Raw genomic sequence first — 19,096 nt, 5'->3', positions numbered from 1 at the left:
TAGTTTATATCTCACAGTGGCCCAAATGAACATTCCAGTAAAGAATAAGACACCTGTGTTTTAATGTTTATATATTATTTTGAGAAAAAAATGAATTCTGCAGATAAACAAAAAAAATATTTTTGCTTTTAAAACATTTCAGCAGAAAAACAACTAAAGGGTTTTTTTAACTTATATTTCTTAGGTTATATGATGAAGCCATTATTTCCAGAGAATAATTCCTCTTTCCAGTTGCATGAAACCATTGTCATAATAATTCGATTTAGATTGGAAAGAAACAATCATAGTCTCTTTTCAATTAAGAGACATACTTCATTTTCCAATGCCTCCATTCTCTTCATTTCTCCTAAAACTCATTATAAACCAAATAATTTTATTCAGCCCAAGCAGCTTCTGGAAATGCAATCAATGGTTACACTATAATTGTGAAGTTTTAATGTTGTCCTTTTTTTCTCAGGAATATTTTACATTAAAGGGCAGAAGAAACTCTGGCTCTTTAAAAATATTTCCTTAAGGTAGTATATCTGCTATGAAAAAATTATATAAGAAAACTATAGCTTTTCTCCAGGATTAGTATGATATAGTATAGCATTGTTAAAATACATTTTGCAAGATGGGAATGTATCAAGAAACAATGATTGTTATTATATGGTCAAACAGAGCAATTAAAAGGAAGTTTTTTTAAAAAATTACAATGCTGGGTATGTGGATTTTTAAAGTCAGCAAATTCAAAATGCATTTTTTTCCCAATATATATTTTTTGACATTTAAGATGTAATTTCACAAGAAATGCTATTCTTCTGAAAATTTGGTAATCAAGCTGGACTTTGTGATAAGATGTATAAAGGCCAAAATGAGACATATTTTGAGGTAATATATTGAAATAAAATTTTGACAAAGGGAAGAAAAGAAAAATAATTTAACAATAACTCATAGTTCCAAGAATTTCAGCCAGCACTTCACATATGTAGTTATCGCATTTACCCTTTTCAACAATCCAGAAAGAGTATTAGCATTGCCTGTATTTTAGGGATGAAGAAACAAGCTGAAAATGAATCACTCATTTACCCACAATCATACAACTGGTTAGTGGCAGAGTAAGAATTTCACACCAAATGTCAGTTCAAAATCTTTCCTTTTTAACATGAGGATTCTTGGACCTGCCGTTTCTCTCCCTCACTCACATCCAAGCCAGCACTGCAAGATAGAGGGAAATACTAGTAGGACTCTAGCCACATCGCCATTTTAGAGAGTAATTTGCCAGTATCTATGAAAATTTTCAAGACATTAAAGCATATTCTTTTATTCAATAATTCACTTTCAGAAATCCATCCTATAGAAATTCTTGTTGTGCACAGGTGTGAAACTTCAACAGTATCTATAATTTCAACAGCAACTAAAAAATAAGATCCACCTAAAGTACACAAATAGGGAATTACTTCAATATATTTATTATTGAATTATTTCAATATAATTCCACACCATCAAATTGTATATAGCGATCTATGACTGATAAATTCCTATGTACTTACACGAAAAAAACTCTAAGATATATTTTAAGAGTAAAAGCAAAATAGAATATTTAAAAAATAACATGATCTTAGTTATGAGTTATGTTAAAATTACAAATATATGTACATAGATAACATACATAGATACATAGAAAGAAAGAAAGAAAGAAAGAAAGAAAGAAAGAAAGAAAGAAAGAAAGAAAGGAAGGAAGGAAGGAAGGAAGGAAGGAAGGAAGGAAGGAAGGAAGGAAGGAAGGAAGGGAGAGAGGGAGAGAAGAAGAGAGGGAGACAGAGAAAGGAGAAAAGGAAGGGAGAGAGGGAGGAAGGCAAGCTGACAGATGATAGATTAGATAGACAGACACATAGATAGATAGATAGATAGATAGATAGATAGATAGATAGATAGATAGATAGATATAGATAGGTGATAGAGAGATAGATGATAGAGAGATAGAAAGAGAGATGATAGATAGATAGATGATAGATAGATAGATAGATAGATAGATAGATAGATAGATAGATATGGTGACATTCAGGAAGAGACCTTCCTACCATCCAATGCTACTTTTATTTTGATCTCGTAACCATGATTCATCTTTCTTCCTAGAAAATCAGCCCATGCCACAGAGCAAAGACCAAGAACTCAATGCCTCCAGCTTCCGCACAGGTCTAGCGAAGCTTCAGGACTGAATCCACCACATTCACCACAAAACACAAACAGCATTATTTACCGTTTTAAAGCCCTGTGACCTGAATCTCCTAGCCGGGCCGTCACAACACGCATAGTCCAAGCATCCCAGAACCATTCAACAGTAACAAAGTCACATTATTCTGCTATTCTATACTAGTAAGAACTCATATTTATTCATGTGACAAGCATTTCCTGAGGGTTTACCGTGAGCCAGCTTCTCAAAAGCGGTGTTGTCGGGGTAGAAGGGATGAATCAAATTAGACGAAGATCGTGCCCCGAATGAAACAAGCAACCAGAGTGGATGCGCTGTGAGTTATATGTGCATAAATGACACACTTGAAGGTCAAAGGGGAGCAGGTGACCTTAGAAAGGCACAGAAAGCAGGCACAAACTCTTGCCTCAGTGGTCTGCACATCTGGAAGCCCGGGGGCTCTCTGTAAGATTCGAAACTTTGAATGTAAGTTGTTCGTGTAACTTTCTTGGCTTTGCTATTCACAATACAGTAAAACCTTGGATTGCGAGCAACGTGGTTTGCGAGTGTTCCACAAGACGGGCAAACATTTCTAATACATTTTAACGTGGTCAACGAGCGATGTCTTGCAACATGAGGAGTTTGTTTCCGGAACAAATGATGCTCGCAAACCAAGGTATTACGGTTCTTTTAAGCCCTTGCTGACGCTGCAGCACTTTACTGTGCAGTGTGATCAAGATCAAGCCCACGATGCTGGAGACACGCAAATTTCACCTGTGGGGGCGGCTCCAATTCCTCGCTGCGAGGCTGGGACAGTCATTCAACCTCTACCCTCAGTGTGGAAACAGTCTTTTCCAAAAGTAGCGGCCACATCAATACCTCTCCTCAGACCCTGGCTGCTCCCTCCTAAAGAGAAGAAGTCAGCGTCTCCTCTTGAAATTGGGCACTGCTCATAGCCACACGGTCACTCAGAGAAGAGAATGTGGCACAAGCTAACACGGCCACAACTTCCAAGGCTAGTCTGAGAAGCGATCTCTCTCTCTCAACACTCACCTTTGCAATCCGTCCACCACACTCTCAGGAAGCGCCCAGCAGCCCATGTCACATCCACCGGCACAGTGTGAGCAGAGGGGCCTTCCGACGGCCACAGACCCAGCTTCCGGTCTTCCGGCTGCGGCCTCGGCACTGTGGAGAAAAGAGAGGCCCTCCCCGTGTGAATTCTGCAAACATAGCAAGGTTGTTTTGATGTCATGTGCAACAAAGATAGAGGAACCGGAACACTCAACGTCCTCATCTGGAGAAAAAGAATAAGAACAGTATTTGGAGGTGGTTGTGAAGATGAAGTGAGGCAATGTGAAGCTTTAGGGACACCAGGCAGGTACTACGTAGATGGGAATTACTATTACCATGGGAGTCCCCCTCTGCTCCACTCCACCTCCCTGGTGGAAAAGTCAGGCCCCCTTCCCAAATGGCACCCTTGCAGGCATTCCAGAATTAAACCAGGCTTGAGTTTTGGGGGAGCTAGGTGGCTTTGAGCAAGCAGTTTGTCCGTCCCTAACCCTTTCCAGGAAACTTCAAGCTCTGAAGATAAGAATTAACAGAGATGAAGAAAGTGGATGGAACAGCCAAGAGTGAAAAAAGTAGACAAAACCTCCTTTGTGACGAACCTGTTTCCCAATGTTTTGGTTGTCACCTAGGGCGGTATGTACCTGTATAATGTCACACACACACACACACTCGCCATTGGAAACGAGCCCTTGTGTGATCAGCAAGCATGCTGCTTGGTACTCAGGGCACCAGCTCAGAAATCTCACTTTTCTCTTTGCTCATCCATTCGTCCATTAGACAGGCCCTTCCTGAGCCCAGGTGCTGTGCAGGTACCAGCAAGTCAAGTGTATATTCCCCCTGGTCTTTACCCCTGACAGTGTCCAGTCTACAGGTAGAGGAACACAGGGGAGCCCTTTCTCTTTTTCAAGGCGTTCCTTCTTCTCCCCAAAAATCCTTAATATTTTGCTTCCATAAAAATGTGTTTCAGTTAAAGTAGTCAAAATGTAAAAAAATTAAGTTGCATATTAATGCATTTTCAATTTATGTTGATATTCTTCTCCAGTAATTTACATTATCTTCTCTTATCATCAATTGAATTCTCAACAAATACCTTTGGATAATATTTGCTAATGTTAATATCAAACTATATATCTCAGAAACCATATTAAGTGACTTGTATATAAACAAGTCAGTATATTTTATTTTGCTATGCAGTGGATTTCTTGCAGAGCTGCTTTAAATGTTGCTTTAAAAATATATACCTGTGAAATGCTAAATTTTGCCACAAGGTGGCACATCCTGGATTCTGAATAAACTGTATCATTGAAGCAGGTCTGGAAAAAACAATTTCCATAGAGAATATATTCTCTCTTTCATGTTCTTTTAAAGTAAATACCATTGAGATAAAGCCAGTTTGGGGAAAGGAGAAAAAAATCTAAGCACAATATATACCACTAAATGCTCTTTCAATGATGTGTGTGTGTGTGTGTGTGTGTGAGAGAGAGAGAGAGAGAGAGAGAGAGAAGGCTGTTGCCATAAAGCATCTATTTAGAAGGAACTCCGGCTCCTGAGTGACTAGCAGCGTGTGACACCCAGATGTCACACTGGGTAGGCTCTTTCCTCACTTACTGGAAATCCCTGATTGCTCCTTTATCACTTGTAAGGAGTCTACCTCCCATTCCATGTGGGATGCAGGGTGGACTATGAAACCGTTCCCTTAGGAATGTCTTCTCTAGCCTTTGAGGGAGTCTCAGAATACAAAGCACTCATTCATCCAACAAACATAAGTGGGCCCAGATGACATTCCAGGCGCTGCAAACGCCAGTACAGCGGAGTGACTGAGACGGCGGGCCCTGGAGCCAGGCTGCCTAAGTGCGGAGCTGTTTGCAGCCCTTACTATCTCGTGTGTGAAATGGGTGTAAGCATACAGGCGGTCACGGGGCTCAGATAACTCAGTACAAGTAGAGATTATAGAAGAGATTATGTTTCAGTGTTAAGCTTGGTAGGCATCAGCTATTATTAAGAGGCACCGCAGTGGATATAATCACACCCACAAACACCGTGACACTCCTCCCATCAAAAGGTGGGGTCTCGGTGCTTTTCCGTAGGTGTCAGCTGGCCTTGGTGACACATTCCCAACAAACGGAATGTGGCGACTTCCAGGGCCAGTTTCTAACAAGTGGCACCACTTCGTGGTGGTCCTCCCTTTCTGAGGGTGCTCCCCCGCAGAACCCTGTCACCACCTTGTGAGGACACAAGGCAAGGCCATGTGGACGGGTTCTGGCCGACAGCCCCAGCTAAGGTTCCAGGCAGACGTGGCTGTGAGGGAACCACGGGGGGCCCCGGCCCCCACCTTCACAGAGCCCCTGGGGTTGCTGAGCATAGCAGAGCTGAGCTGCGCCATCCAAGCCCTGGTCACAACGCAGGTACAGGAGCCGAATAAAAGCTGCGATTGTTTGAGGTCACTGAGTTTTGTCATGGCCAGTCGCTCGTCAATAGATAACCAGCAGAGGCACTGTGACCCACACACAAGAAGGCCCAGTTCCCTCCTTCAAAGAGTAGTCCAGCCTCGTGGACGGGGACTGTGAGACCCACACAGCAAACTCAGGGACTTCGGGTCCCACCGTCCAGAACCCCAACCTTCTCTTCACTGCCAGCACTCTGCTCCGGCATCTGGGGACGCTGCTAACGACACTTGCCCTCTGAGGGTTGCTCAGTGCCCTTGCCAATCTCCCTGCCCTGCGTCACCGGAGATGAGTCACCTGTCGGAATTGCACATCCGATCCCCGGCCCTTCGCCCTGCCCTCCCACTGCCCGTGCCCACAGTCCATTCCGAAGCGCCCCACCTGCTGCCAAGGCCCTCGGTGACCTGCTCCGGCCTGGGCCTCCCCCCGTTCCACACGTTGTGGTATTTGCTCTGCAGACTTCCCTGCTGCCCTTCTTACCCTTGCTTCGGAAACCCACAGAGCTCCCAGGGCCCCCCAGACTCCAGCCTCGACGTCGTGTTCCAGCCACAGAGCTGGAAGCCTTGCGTCTGGACGCCTGAAGGGCAGAGCAGATCGCACCTGGGGGTTCTTCAGGGGGTGACACGGCAGTTTCACCAAGAACTTCTCAGAAAGCTGCCTGAGAATCCCCTTGACACATCTCTCCTCCCGCTGCAGGTTTCCACACGGAGCAGCTGGCTCAAGTCTTCTCTCTCCATCGGGCTCTCCTACTGTCAGGCGGCTCTGCCTTCCATGCTTCCCCGTCCCCGTCAGGCACCGCGCCTGGCCTCCAGGCTCCCACTCCAGCCGCACAGACGAGGCAATCCATTCCAGAGAGCTCAGTGGGTCAGGCTCCCCGGTTCCCCTCATTCCCTCGGAGCGGAAGCGGAAGGGCACGTCTGAGAAAGGCACTCTCAGCTCTCTCGCTTGCTTTCCTTACTACAAAACGACAACGACAACAGATCAGCCCGTTACTTGATTATGCAAACGACCTAAGAAGGAACATTGGCCCCTCCACGTTAAAGTCCAGGTGAGTGGGAAGTCGCACATGCTCATACACGCGTGCTCTGCCCCTAACACCCTTCACTCGGCCACGCTGTCCTCACCTCCAGGCCTTAGGAAGTACTGCCCTGCCCCTACTTCCAATCCCATCCCCTTCTCCTGCCTAACTTTCAATCACCCTTCAGGTCTGAACCGGATGTCCCCTCCGGCAGGAAGTCATCGCTGGCTGCTCCCCTCCCCCTGCCCCGCAGCCGGGGTTCAGCACACCCCTTTCTGAGAACAGCTGCTGTCACCCAATTACAGGGCTCACGGTGCTATACTGTAATTACCTTCTGTCCCCTTCCAAACGCAGCGAGAGCCATAGCTAATTGTTTTGTTTACCACTGTATCTCTTGGTTCATTGTGTGGCAATCGTAAGTGCTCAATAAATATCTGTTGTTGGTGAAAAGAATAAATGGAATAACTTGTGTAAAGTGACTCACACAGAGCCTGACATGCATCTCCAACTCCAAGTCAAGCCACCTCTGTCTTTATACTGATCAGGTGGGTGCCCTGCTCAGAGACTCATCCTCGCATCTAGGACACGTTCATGTCCATTGATTTAAATACAGATCTCTACTGAACTGCTCACCGAAGTCAATAAAGTATTTATTTTTAAATGGCCAGGGTTTGAAATCATGCTTCACACACACACACAAGGTACTCAAGAAATGTGGGTGGACTGAATGAATGGAGAGACAAATATGAAAACGATTTCGATACAGCGTGACAAAGGCCAAAATCTATACAAAGGACAGATATGAGTATAGAGGGAAAAAATGTCAAGTAAGCTTGGGAAAGTTCTGGATTTACAATGCGAGCTTTATGAACGGAATCTTCCCAAGGAGGGAGAAGAAACAGCATGGACCAAGGAAAAAGAGGCATTTCACATTTATGACAAGCGAGTCATCCGGGATATGCACTAAAGAGAGAGAGAAAGAAAATTAGGCAGGATGTGCTGAAATGGTAGGGCGGGGCCAGTTTGTCAAGGTGTTTGGGGGCCGGCTGCCAGGCTGCAGGGTTTTGCACTTTGTCTCCTAAGTCACGGGGCAATAATAAAGGGTTCTGAGCCGGTGATTATAATGCCTGTAGCGTTCTGTCCCAGAATTCTCACTCTAGGAGCAACAGTGAAGAAAGAATGTCCAGTGTCAAGGAGTCCAATTCGGGGCTGACTGTATTGGTCCGAGGCAACAGATGCAGCCGCCTGAAGGAAGTCTGCAGTGACGGAAGAGACAACAGCTTTAATGCTGTTTAGAAAACAGTTGACGGAGACTGCCTCTGAGGGGTGTAAGGGATGGAGAAGTGGAACTCGGGGGACAATTCTCAAGCTCTCCGCTTTGGGTGGTCTGGAAGGGAGGGATATCACCACCAGCCAAGGCAGAGCGGGGAAGCAATGCCTTCCAAGTGCTGACGGGACGTTCAGGCAGAAGTATTCAACCCGTGATTGGAAATCCGCCTCCGGGGCCTGCCCCTCCTTTTCTGTCCCACAGAGCGCATGTCACCACTTCCAGGAATGGAGGACTGGGGCTGGGTGCCAACTTCACCGTTTCTCCAGCTGGACCGATGTCAACATGCAGATGCTCCCATCACTAAGCGACCACAGTGACACCGCTGCCTCTCCTCGGGGATCGCCAGACAGGGAGACACATTTCCTCAACCTGACCTGACTTTCCTCAAAGGAAGACAGGTCCCAGTGGAAGCATAAGCTGATCGTTAGTGAGAAACGGTTCTTCAGAACCATCCAGCCTTTCCCTAACAGCTGCACATCTGTACCTGTTAAGTGGGACCCCATCCAAGTTCTTCTGCCTCTTATCTAGGGTTTGTATATGCCCCCATTGCTGATCGCCTCTCATCACGCCATTAACTCTCCTTACAGAGAATACTATGATTGTTTTTCAGCATCCATGTTTCACTTTCCCTTCCTAACAGCATCCAGATTTTTAGTCAGATGTACACCCCATCCCCCATGCAACCCATGCACTTTGGGTCAAGCTGATTGAAAGTCTCCCACGTCATAGGCTGACCTGAGTTGACTCAAGCCAGCAAACAAGTTCTAGTCTCCTGGCCAACATCACTGGTGTATTGTTGGCCATGGGCCTTAAACAGTCCAATCAGGGTGAATCTCAAGCCTTGCTTGGACTGTTCAGGTGGAGCGCTTTCCTCCACAGGAATAAACAAGGACACACATTTACTTGATCAGTCCTGGCGGCCGTCCTGCAGTGAGGCGAGCGGGCCTCCCACCACAGGAGACAGAGCAGAGCCAGGAATTCCTCAGATCACCCAAACCTCACACCATCACCTTCCAGGTAATGATGCCAACGTATTTTCTTATCAATGTTTCAGCAAGCGTGAACCATATTTTCTCTTATTCATACCCCGCAAGGCATACTGACTACCTCGGAACCTGGAAGGGAATCGTGAACCGAGCTGAAGGAAGGGAGGCTGGCTGGTGCGGGGCACAGCCCAGGCTGAGGAGTGGGCATCCTGATCAGGACGCTGAGAACTCTTGGTTAGCCTGTCATTTGCTGTGATGGGAAAGCAACAGGCTCTTCACAAACACTGCATCCTCCCAGCGGGCATATCACTCTCCCTCTCAGGCCTCCACGAATGTCACCTGGTGGTGTGGGCGACAGGACCGATGCGGAACCGGCACCCCTCAGTAAGAACGCAGGAGAAGCCTGCTGCCACCCATTCCACGTGCGCCGTTCCCTTAGAACGGGGAGTGCTTAGCAACGGGTCTCCTCAGCTTTGGGCCTCAGCTGCCCTAGGTGATAAATCTCACTGATCATCTACTCGTCTATCTATATCTGTGTAAATCTACACCCACCCCTGTAGCCATAACCATAGCCATATCTGCAGCAGCCCCACACCTATATCCATCAACACGCTTATGTCTGTGGACACATATATCTGTATCTATTATGTCCGTGTCTGTGTGGAAGTCTATACATCCAGCTGCATACATAACACTATGCTGTTGCGACCTTAGGGCTGTTATAGCGATTAAACGAGTTAATAGATACAGGTGCTCAATGAATGGCTGTTGAATGAATGAAAAGCGCCTCCAGCATTGTAACTTCTCAATAGAGGCTAGGCTTTACTATTTGTATTTATTGTAGAAAAGGCAGCAACAACAGAAAATCCCAATGGAAGCTTGCTTATCAATAAAGACGTGCGTCACCTCAGACAATTTCACGTCTGGAGCAGAGCAGATGCTAGGCACAGCAAAATTAAAGGCTCAGGGGCGTCGTCCGACGCTTGACCCCTCTCCACTCTGCCATCCTCACACGGCGATGCCCTTGCAGTCGGGACTCTGTGCTTCCTTGCTCACACCCAGTAGAAAAAGAGAACACTTTCCCCCAAGCACAGGAATTCAGCCCTTCCTTTTTCTTGGTCTCTCTCTTGACCCTTCGCTTGTCTAGGTGGCAAGCAGCCAAAAGTGACTGTCCAATTTAAGACTAACAAACATTTTTAAAAATACTAGCTAGCTCCCAGAGCCTGTGGGGGAGCTTGGGGACACACAGCCAGGAACAAAGCCTAAAACCAAACCATGGGTCTAGTCTTGTGAGGCCGCTGCTACCACTGAGCAGTGGCGCCTGTACCCCGGTGCACCGACAGGCTGGCATGGGAAAGGATTCACAGGACCAGCAATGCCTCGGGCACCATCTAGACCCGCCTGCAGGGAGGCTGAGGAACCAGTGCACGGCCATTTGGAATTCTACAGTGGGCAGTGGGCTCTGACCTCTCGCCAAGATTCATGGGGCAGGAATGCCCGAGCCACACAGAGAGATTCAGAGGGCGGGCAACCGGGAGGCCCACTGCAGAGCTGTGCCAGGGGCTCCTGCCAACTCAGCACCCACACGGCACGGGGCTCCCTGGGGGAAAGGACTGCGTGAGCAAAACCTAAAGCGCTCGCTCGCCAAACCCTGTAACACTTCAGGATTCAACCAGAAGTGAAAGGGGTCTCCATTTCCCTTGGCGGCAGGCTGGCACGGCGGGTCTCTGGTCCGGTGGGCGCAGGCAGCATGGCTGGAAGGTCTCCAGCCTGCATCGGTGGTGGAAGAATGACCCAGAAGACACTGAATGTGGAGAGGCCAGTGTGGCGCTGTGCAGGCAAGCGCGACTCAGCCAGAGGCTAAAAGCAGCGATGGTGGCTCATCCAGCCATGAGGCAGGCAGCAAGAACCAGACCAGAGCCCAGGAGGGCACAGGAGGTGTCCTTTGGGGACCCTAAGGATACGTAGGAACGGGGAAATCAACAAGAGGCCAGAATCCTTCAAATGAAGCTTGAAACTAGCAAGATCTGGGTTTCAATGCTAAAATCCAAAGTCCCATATGGGTCCCATATGTGATCAGAGCAGCATCTGGCACCCGATTTCCTGGAAGGGGAGCTCTTAGAAGGAGGGAAAGGCAGAACTTTGCTAACTGTTTTTCCTTCTTCCTGCGGAACATGTGAGGCCGCTGTCCTGGAATGCTCTGCCACCCGGTTTTTGTAAAGTTGTTTTCTTCTCTACATTCAAATCTCAGCAATGAAGGCACGTTCTCAGAGAGTTCTGATCTGATGCCCCAACTACTCTGATCTTATTACTCTATTTTATTGTCTTCAAAGAACACAGAGCTAGCTCAATTCTTCAAGATTATTTCCTGTTATGTTTATTGTCTGCCCCTGCATAAACATTCATCGGAATGCCACAAGCGTTCACCCTGATAACTCCTTCCCAACCCTTCCGGTCCATCCAGTTTTTCAACAAGAAAGAAGTGAGCCATCATCAAAACTAATACCAGAGAGCAAATCAGAAAAACAACAGAGAAGCTGAGGGCAGGACAGGCACCAGATAACATCAGTTTATCAAGACAAATTATTTTAGGAGCCAAACTAGGATGCTTACATTATAGTAGAGCTAGGTGATAGCCAAAGGAAAAGAAAAAAGAAATGAAACCACTTGGGCTAGCTACCATAGTGTTACATGGGGTAAGGAACCAAGAGTTCCTGGAACTAAGTCCAAAGACTTCGTTTTCAACCTATGTCCTGCCAAGTGTGGCTCTTTGAGGGGTCGAGGATCTATACCCAGCCCCCCTACCCCCAATGACAGAGAATGTACAAGTACGCTGGAGTAGGAATCTGAGCATGGGCTTCCGGGGGGGCAGGGGGCAGACAGGCTGGGCTGGAGTCCCAACCTAGCCAACCAAGATAACCTCTCAGAGACTAACCTTCCCTATAAAAAGGACAAACTAATCAGCCTCTTGGTGACTCGATCTGTAAACTAAATTATAATAGTAGCACCTGTTAAGGGTATGATTGGGAGAACTAAAATAATTAACACATCTAAAATCAATAGTTCAGTTCTCTGCTCATAGTTAACTACTATTCATTCATTCGACAATTATCCATTTACGTGATTATTCATGTTGTCTATCTTTTTAACGAACTACTTAGCTGACTCAAGTGATAATAGCTAGTGTTCGTTCAGCAGGCCGTGTACTAAGCACTTAACAAGCATGAGCATTTTTCTATTTCACAAAAACCCTATGAGAAAGGACTATCATTGCTGCATATTACAGATGAAAAGAAGTCAGAAGTTATCCAAACAAAAGGCCAGCGGGAACCCAGGCGATGTAAGCCCTCCCTGAGCATAGCAAGCTCACCTAGAAGATGAGCAGGAATTCTGGGGATGGCACGGAGACTTGCTACTTCTTTCCAGGTTATATTTTTGCCCCCGAGAAATTTTTATTTTTATTTTGGAAGGATCTCTTACACACTGCGATGCTGACACCTGGCACTGGGACCTCAGAAAACAGAATTCCTTCTCCATGTTTATACCAGGTGTCAGAGCATATCGGAAACTTAATTAGAACAAGATGTAAATGTACAATAATACCTGATTCGCTGGTCTGTTTAATTTCAGGAGTTTATAGTTTTTGTTTGTTTTCATTTTATTTTTGCTCTGCTGAAGGCTTTTGATAGATCTTACCACTGCTAACCAGGCTGTGACATTTTTTGATTATCTTCTTCAGGTTTTAAATGACACGCATAAATTCACAGAACATTAGATCTGTAGTGGACCTTAGCAATCGTCTATCCAGTCCAATGGCTTACAAATTATTCTGAATAAATGAACGAATCCTTTCGCTGTAACCAGAGATGTTTCATTTTATTTGTTTCATAGAGCTAGCTTCCATTTAATGTTTCTTTAAAATCAAATTCGGGCCGGCCGAGTGGCGCGTTGGTTAAGAGTTGGCTGGGGAGCGCGAGCTCTGAGCAGCAGGATCAACAGTTCGGATCCCACATGGGCCAGTGCTCTGCGCCCTCCACAGCTAAGATGGTGAACAACAGCTCGACCTGGAGCTGGGCTGCCATGAGTCACCGGTGACAGCGTAGGCTGCAGTGGGGCTGCCATGGGCTACCATGAGTGGCCAGCAGCCAGCTTGAGCTGCCATGAGCCGCGGTGAGCGGCCGTCCAACGGCCGGTGACGGATCTGCCTCTACCGGGAAAAGCTCAAAGATCACAATACCAACATGGGCCAGTGAAGCAACATCCTCCACAACTAAACTGAAGAACAAAAGGACAGCAACTTGTCTATCCCTCTTCCCCGATTCCCCAACGCTGTTCCCTCCCCCAATTCCCCAAAAAATCTAAAAAATAAAAAAAAAAATTCCATGGAGAATGTATGTGTGCATGTTTGTTTGTTTATATTAAACCACCATGATGATCCAATGAGAAAACTGTAATCACTCATTTTCCATTCGTTCATTCATTCAGTTTAGCCCCACCATATGCCAGAGGTTCTCCGGCCAGTGGAGAAGAAGAAAAAGACTTGTTCTCTGCCCCAGGAACCACGTGGGCTAGTCAGGACGGCAGACATGCAGAGATAACCACAGCCAGTGGGAGTACGGCCATCGCAGGAGCTTGCAGGGGACTGAGGACATGGAGGAGGGGGATTCAGGCGAGCTTTCGGAGGGAGGTCACCTAGCGCGGAGCCTCAGAAATGGGATGGGGGAGGTGGGAGAATTCGGGGCAAAAGCAACAACCAATGCCAGCAAGAGCAAAACTGAAGAGCTCAGCATGGGAAATAATTGACAGGGCTGAACTTTGAGATTCATTCCATATGACAGGTACTCAATGAACAGCTGGTTAGTTGATTAGCTCATTAATTCATCTGGGGGAAACAGGCTAGAAGAGGGGCTAAAAGTCAGCTCATGAAAGGGCGCAGAGGCCGACTCAAAGAATTTGGATTTTATTCTCTAAACTGGGAGTTGAACATTCAGATGTCTACACGGGTCTTAGAAGAAATGTAAGTGGGCTGGGTGTAAAACAAATAGTAACCTTGGGGACACTACATGAAGGGCCTGCCCCTCTCAGGTGCCATATAAGACGCTGTCTAACGTGGGTGTCTACCATGACCCTGGCCCCCAGGCTGCACACACACATAGTACTCACAGTGTAATGGGGTGCTTGCCTCCATCATGAACCCAACACGATGTGACTATAGAGGAGGGGCTTATTCCATTCCAGTAATACCTACCAGGAAGGCATTACTGATGAGATTACCCTTGAGAAGGACTTGAGGAGTGAGTAGGAGCTCATCTCTCTATTTCCAGTCGCACCTGAACGCTCTTTAGTCCAATCAGGCCAGTCGCCCGGTCCCACAACCCCCCACGCGCTGTTACGTCCTCTCTTAAGCCTTTGATTATGCCCGGCGTGCCCCGCCTCCTCCCCCCTTACGCATCCAATTCCCACCAACCCATAAAGGCCTAACGCAAGCCTTCCTCCTGTACAAAACCCACGAGGACCTCCCAGGTGTGAAATGTTGAGAACGTTCCAGAGGCAGGACGCTACTGGGAGGCTAGAAGGCATTTGGGACACGGCAGAGTGTAGAAAGGAGGGTCTCACCACGTATGGGGAGAAGCTTACACATTTGGAAGTCACAGACTCACTGGCTCTGTGACTATAGGCAGACCCTTCACCTCTGTGTTCCTCCGTCGTCTTAGCTCTGACTGGAGGCTTAGCCTCATGATCATTAAGGTCCCTTTGAGTTCTAAGACTATACCTGTGATTTTGCAAAGAAATTTGGTCTGTTGTGTTTCCAGTAGGATCAGCTTTTACCATGTTTCTTATGTAACATGATTAGTAGAAAATCACTAATCAGTGGTAACTGTATGGAAGACGGTCTTCTCTGTACCATCTCTAAACGCTGTGTAATTCCTACCCTGGATTTAGGAAACTACGCAGGTCACAGGTCCATTGAAATATCGCCCTGCTACTGCTTTAATCAGTTCCTGTTACTCTATGAATCGACCACTGTGGGTCCTTCTCTAGACTCTTACAGTGCCATGGCAGTGAGAAAATGGAGGGCGGGTGGGGTACAGACCCGAAATATTAAGACACGGAAACACTGCCAATGGAAAACAATACACATAAACTAGGGAATCAACAAAATGATGCCAAAATAATAACTGAAAAAGACATTTTTTATGAGATATTAGTAATCATAAATCACTGAGAAAGGATTGTTTGCATTTTATCAGCTTTTACTACTCATTCAGTTTGCTTCGTTCCAACTTGCTGTATTAGCTATACTTTTGGCTATACGCAAAAGAACCATCTCTGGCTAGAGTTAAGCAAAAAGCAAGTCTATTGAAAAAAACACAAGAGTCTCCCATGAGCTCCAAGGAAAAGTGAAGAATGGAAAAAACCAGATCAACTCCTGGGACCTCAGCAGTGGGGCTGCATGGACCTTCTCACACAGAGTCGCCTTCAGTCTGACTTCAGCTGCCATGATTCCCAGTCTGTATCTCTACCCCTCCCCACCCATTTTGATTCCTAGGAGACAGCACCCTTTGGACACAATTTGGGTCAAATGTCTTCCTCAGGCACAGTCAACTTTGACAAAAAAACATTTCTTACGAGAGTAACATATCACAAACATGGCCACAAGGGGCCCAGCCTTGTAGATAAGGCGGTAATGTTGGCTCTAGGAAGCAACCTCAAAAGATGTCTTCCTACTGTATATACATTTTTCTGCTGTGTATTTTTTTTACTCTTCCCCTAAATCCCTCCTCCCCCAGTTACATATTTCCATGTATATACATATATATATAAATATATATATATATATATATAGTTGTATAAAACTGCACCTTGAGTGGACTTAAAATGTCCTGCTAAGTGTATATATTTTATAAAATTTAAATAATGAAAGGGCAGAAAATGGTCTTCAGTTCCTCTACACATTAAAATGTACACAACTCAATTTGATTGTGTGCACTGTATAAAAGCATCCAAGCTTAACTAAAATATTCAATACATGGAGACCAGCCATCAGATACGGTCTGTGATAATGTAACTTTTACTCTGACAACTATGGATATTCTTTCTGGATCATTAAAGATATTCAGGAGCCGAGAAATGAAGCCATGCATATTTAGTCAATGAAGTTACGGCAAAAGAGCCAAGAATAAGGGGCCGGCCGAGTGGCTCAGTTGGTTAAGAGCTCGCTCAAGAGTTTGAGCTCTGAGCAACAGCGGTTCGAGTCCAGCCCGAGCTGAGCAGCCGCTGAGCTGCCAATAGGTAGCAGGATGGCTCAGCTAAAAAAAAAAAAAAAAGAGCCAAGAATATACAATGGGGAAAAGAAATTCCCTTCAATAAATGGCACCGGGAAAACTGGACCACCACATGTAACAGAATGAAACTGGACCACTGTCTCACACCACACTAAAGATTGGCTCAAAATGGATTAAAGGTGTGAATGTAAACCTGAAACCATAAAACTCCTAGAAGAAAACATAGGTGATAAGCTCCTTGACATCAGTCTTGGCAATGATTTTTTTTGGATCTGACCTTAAAAGCAAAGACAACAAAAGCAATAATCAATAAGTGGGATTACAGCAAACTAAAAAGCTCTCTGCACAGCACAGGAAATCATCAAAAAAATGAAAAAACATTTCAAAAGGGAGAACATATTTCCAAATCATATACCTGGAAAGGGATTAATATCCAAAACATATAAAAATTTACACAACTCAATGGCCAAAAAAAAAAAATCCTATTAACACTGGGTTGTCGGAAAAGTCATGACGTATTTTTCTATGTGTTTCATTGTAAAAATGCGTCATGACTTTTCTGACAACCCAATAATTAGACGGAGGATCTAAATAGTTTTCCAAAAAAGACACGCAATGGCCAACAGGTACATGAAAAATGCTCAGCATCACTAATCATCAGGGAAATGAAAATCAAAACCACAGTGAGATGTCACCGCACACCTGTCAGAATGGCTGTCATCAAAAAGACCAGAAATAACAAGTGTCGGTGAGGATATGGGAAAAAAGGGAAACCTTGTGCATTATTGGTGGGAATGTAAATTAGTGTGGCCACCATGGAAAACAATACGGAGGTTCCTTAAAAAACAAAAAATAGATCTACCATATATATGATCCAGCAATTCTACTTCTGGGTATTTAGCCAAAGAAAACAAAATCACTAATTTAAAAACCTATATGCACCCCTGCGTTCACTGCAGCATTATTTACAGTAGCCAAGATATGGAAACAACCTAACTGTCCATTGATGGATGAATAGATAAAGAATAAGAACATGTGGTATGTGTGTGTGCACGCACGCATATACACATATAGAAATATATGAAATCTTGCCATTTGCAACAACATGGACGATGGATCTTGACGGCATTATACTAGATGAAGTAAGTCAACCAGAGAAAAACAAACACCTCGTATGTGGAGAATTTAAAAAACAGAACACTAAGCTATAGATACGAATAGATTGGTGGTTGCCTGAGGAGGGTGCTGAGTGAAATGAGTAAAGCGGGCCTAAAGGTAAAACTTCCAGTTATAAAATAAGTCATGGGGATGTAACATACAGCAGGTGACTATACTTAATAATACCGTATTGCATATTTGAAAGTTGCTCAGAGAGTAAATCTTAAAAGTCCTCATCACATGAAAAAAAAAAATTTTGTAACGATGCAGAGTAACGGATGTTAACCCGACTTATAGCAGGGATCATTTCACAATATATACAAGCATCGAATCATTATGCCGCCCACCTGAAACTAATACAATGTTATATGCCAATTATACCTCATTTTTAAAAGATTTTTTAATGAAAAAATATGATCAGTTCATTTTCTGAAAGTAAAATCTAGACCTTCATCAACAGCAGGTATTCTGGGAGACAAAGGATGCATACAGTATGTATGTCCCGTATGCTCCTTTCAACAATCTGTGAAGGAAGTTCCTCTCGGACAATTTCAGGGACCTCGTCTAGACCTTCACCTTCCTCCTGTGGGATGCGTCTACCCCTACTTCTTGAAAGTTGACTTTTTCTTGGCTTCCTTGATATTGGGCTATCAGGTTTTCCCCATCACAGGCACCTTTTCCCACCTACAGCCCTGTCCACCAGGGAGGGAAATCATCCAAGACTCATTTTTCTTGTCTTGTCTTTCACTACCCTTCTCCCCTTACAGAACTCATGGATGTAACTGCCACCTCGGGGCCAAAACTGCCAAGTCTATCCTGAAAACCACCTCCTGTGCTAGTCTACTGCTTCTACAGAATTCCCCTTCTATGTCTCATTCACACTGGAAGGGCCGTATTATCAGCCCAAAACAGTATTATGCCACAAACCAGATTACCTCCCTATGTTCATTTTGAAATAACAACTACCAATTTTTCCCAGTCTTGGGAACATTCCAAATCCTTGGAAATCACGGAATGATCTTTCTATCAAATGGCACACCTCCTCAGGCCTGCAGACTGGTCTGAATTTGGGTATTTGACCACCAAAGTACGACTTTCCCGAAACCCTTACGGTTCTTCAGAAGTGTAAGTCTAACATGCCTGATACTGTATCATTTGGGGGGAAATTGCTCTCGCTTGTAAAATGAAAAGCAAACAGCAAAAACACGAGAGAATCTCAGTTCTCTGTCGGTGAAGACTTCTGACTTAATGCAGTAGGCACGGACTGTAGTGCAGTGCTCCATCGTCCCACTCTCAGAATAGACTGGCATCCCTTAAAGCGCTGCTAATTCTGGAAAACCACCTATAACCTATCAGAACCAGCCCAAGCGGATGATGACTACAAGTCCCATGATGCAAAGCAGGAGCCCTGACCTCGGTTGGCCTGAGCTTCTCCTGAGAATTGTCTTCTGCTCACCTGTCAGGCAAACTAGGGAGCGTAGCCTCCATTGCCCAAAGCCTGACGTATATAAAAAAAATAATACAGCTGGAGGGGAGAAAGTAGAATTCTTACCACAAAACTAGGTTCAACCAGCTGCCAGAGGACCCTGGCCCAACTCCTGCCAGCGCCGCCGGGGGCGGGCGCCCGGGAGTG

The 19,096-nt window shown here is 45.4% G+C and overlaps 1 long non-coding RNA gene across 1 annotated transcript in view; it reads right to left on the bottom strand.

The window, feature by feature from the left end:
- LOC109387832 (uncharacterized) overlaps positions 1-19,083 on the bottom strand; it is a 78,184-nt gene extending 59,101 nt beyond the window's left edge. The window contains exons 1-2 of the long non-coding RNA XR_002125102.1: positions 19,016-19,083; positions 3,227-3,358 (exon numbers count right to left, since the gene is read on the bottom strand). This is a non-coding gene — a long non-coding RNA (uncharacterized LOC109387832). The remainder of the gene's footprint in view (positions 1-3,226; positions 3,359-19,015) is intronic.
- Between the last annotated feature and the right edge of the window lie 13 nt (positions 19,084-19,096).

Source organism: Hipposideros armiger, unplaced genomic scaffold (assembly GCF_001890085.2).
Source record: "Hipposideros armiger isolate ML-2016 unplaced genomic scaffold, ASM189008v1 scaffold_170, whole genome shotgun sequence".
Lineage (NCBI taxonomy): Eukaryota > Metazoa > Chordata > Mammalia > Chiroptera > Hipposideridae > Hipposideros > Hipposideros armiger.
Note: the sequence above shows the minus strand (reverse complement) of the source record. Positions and strands in the feature narration are given on the sequence as shown.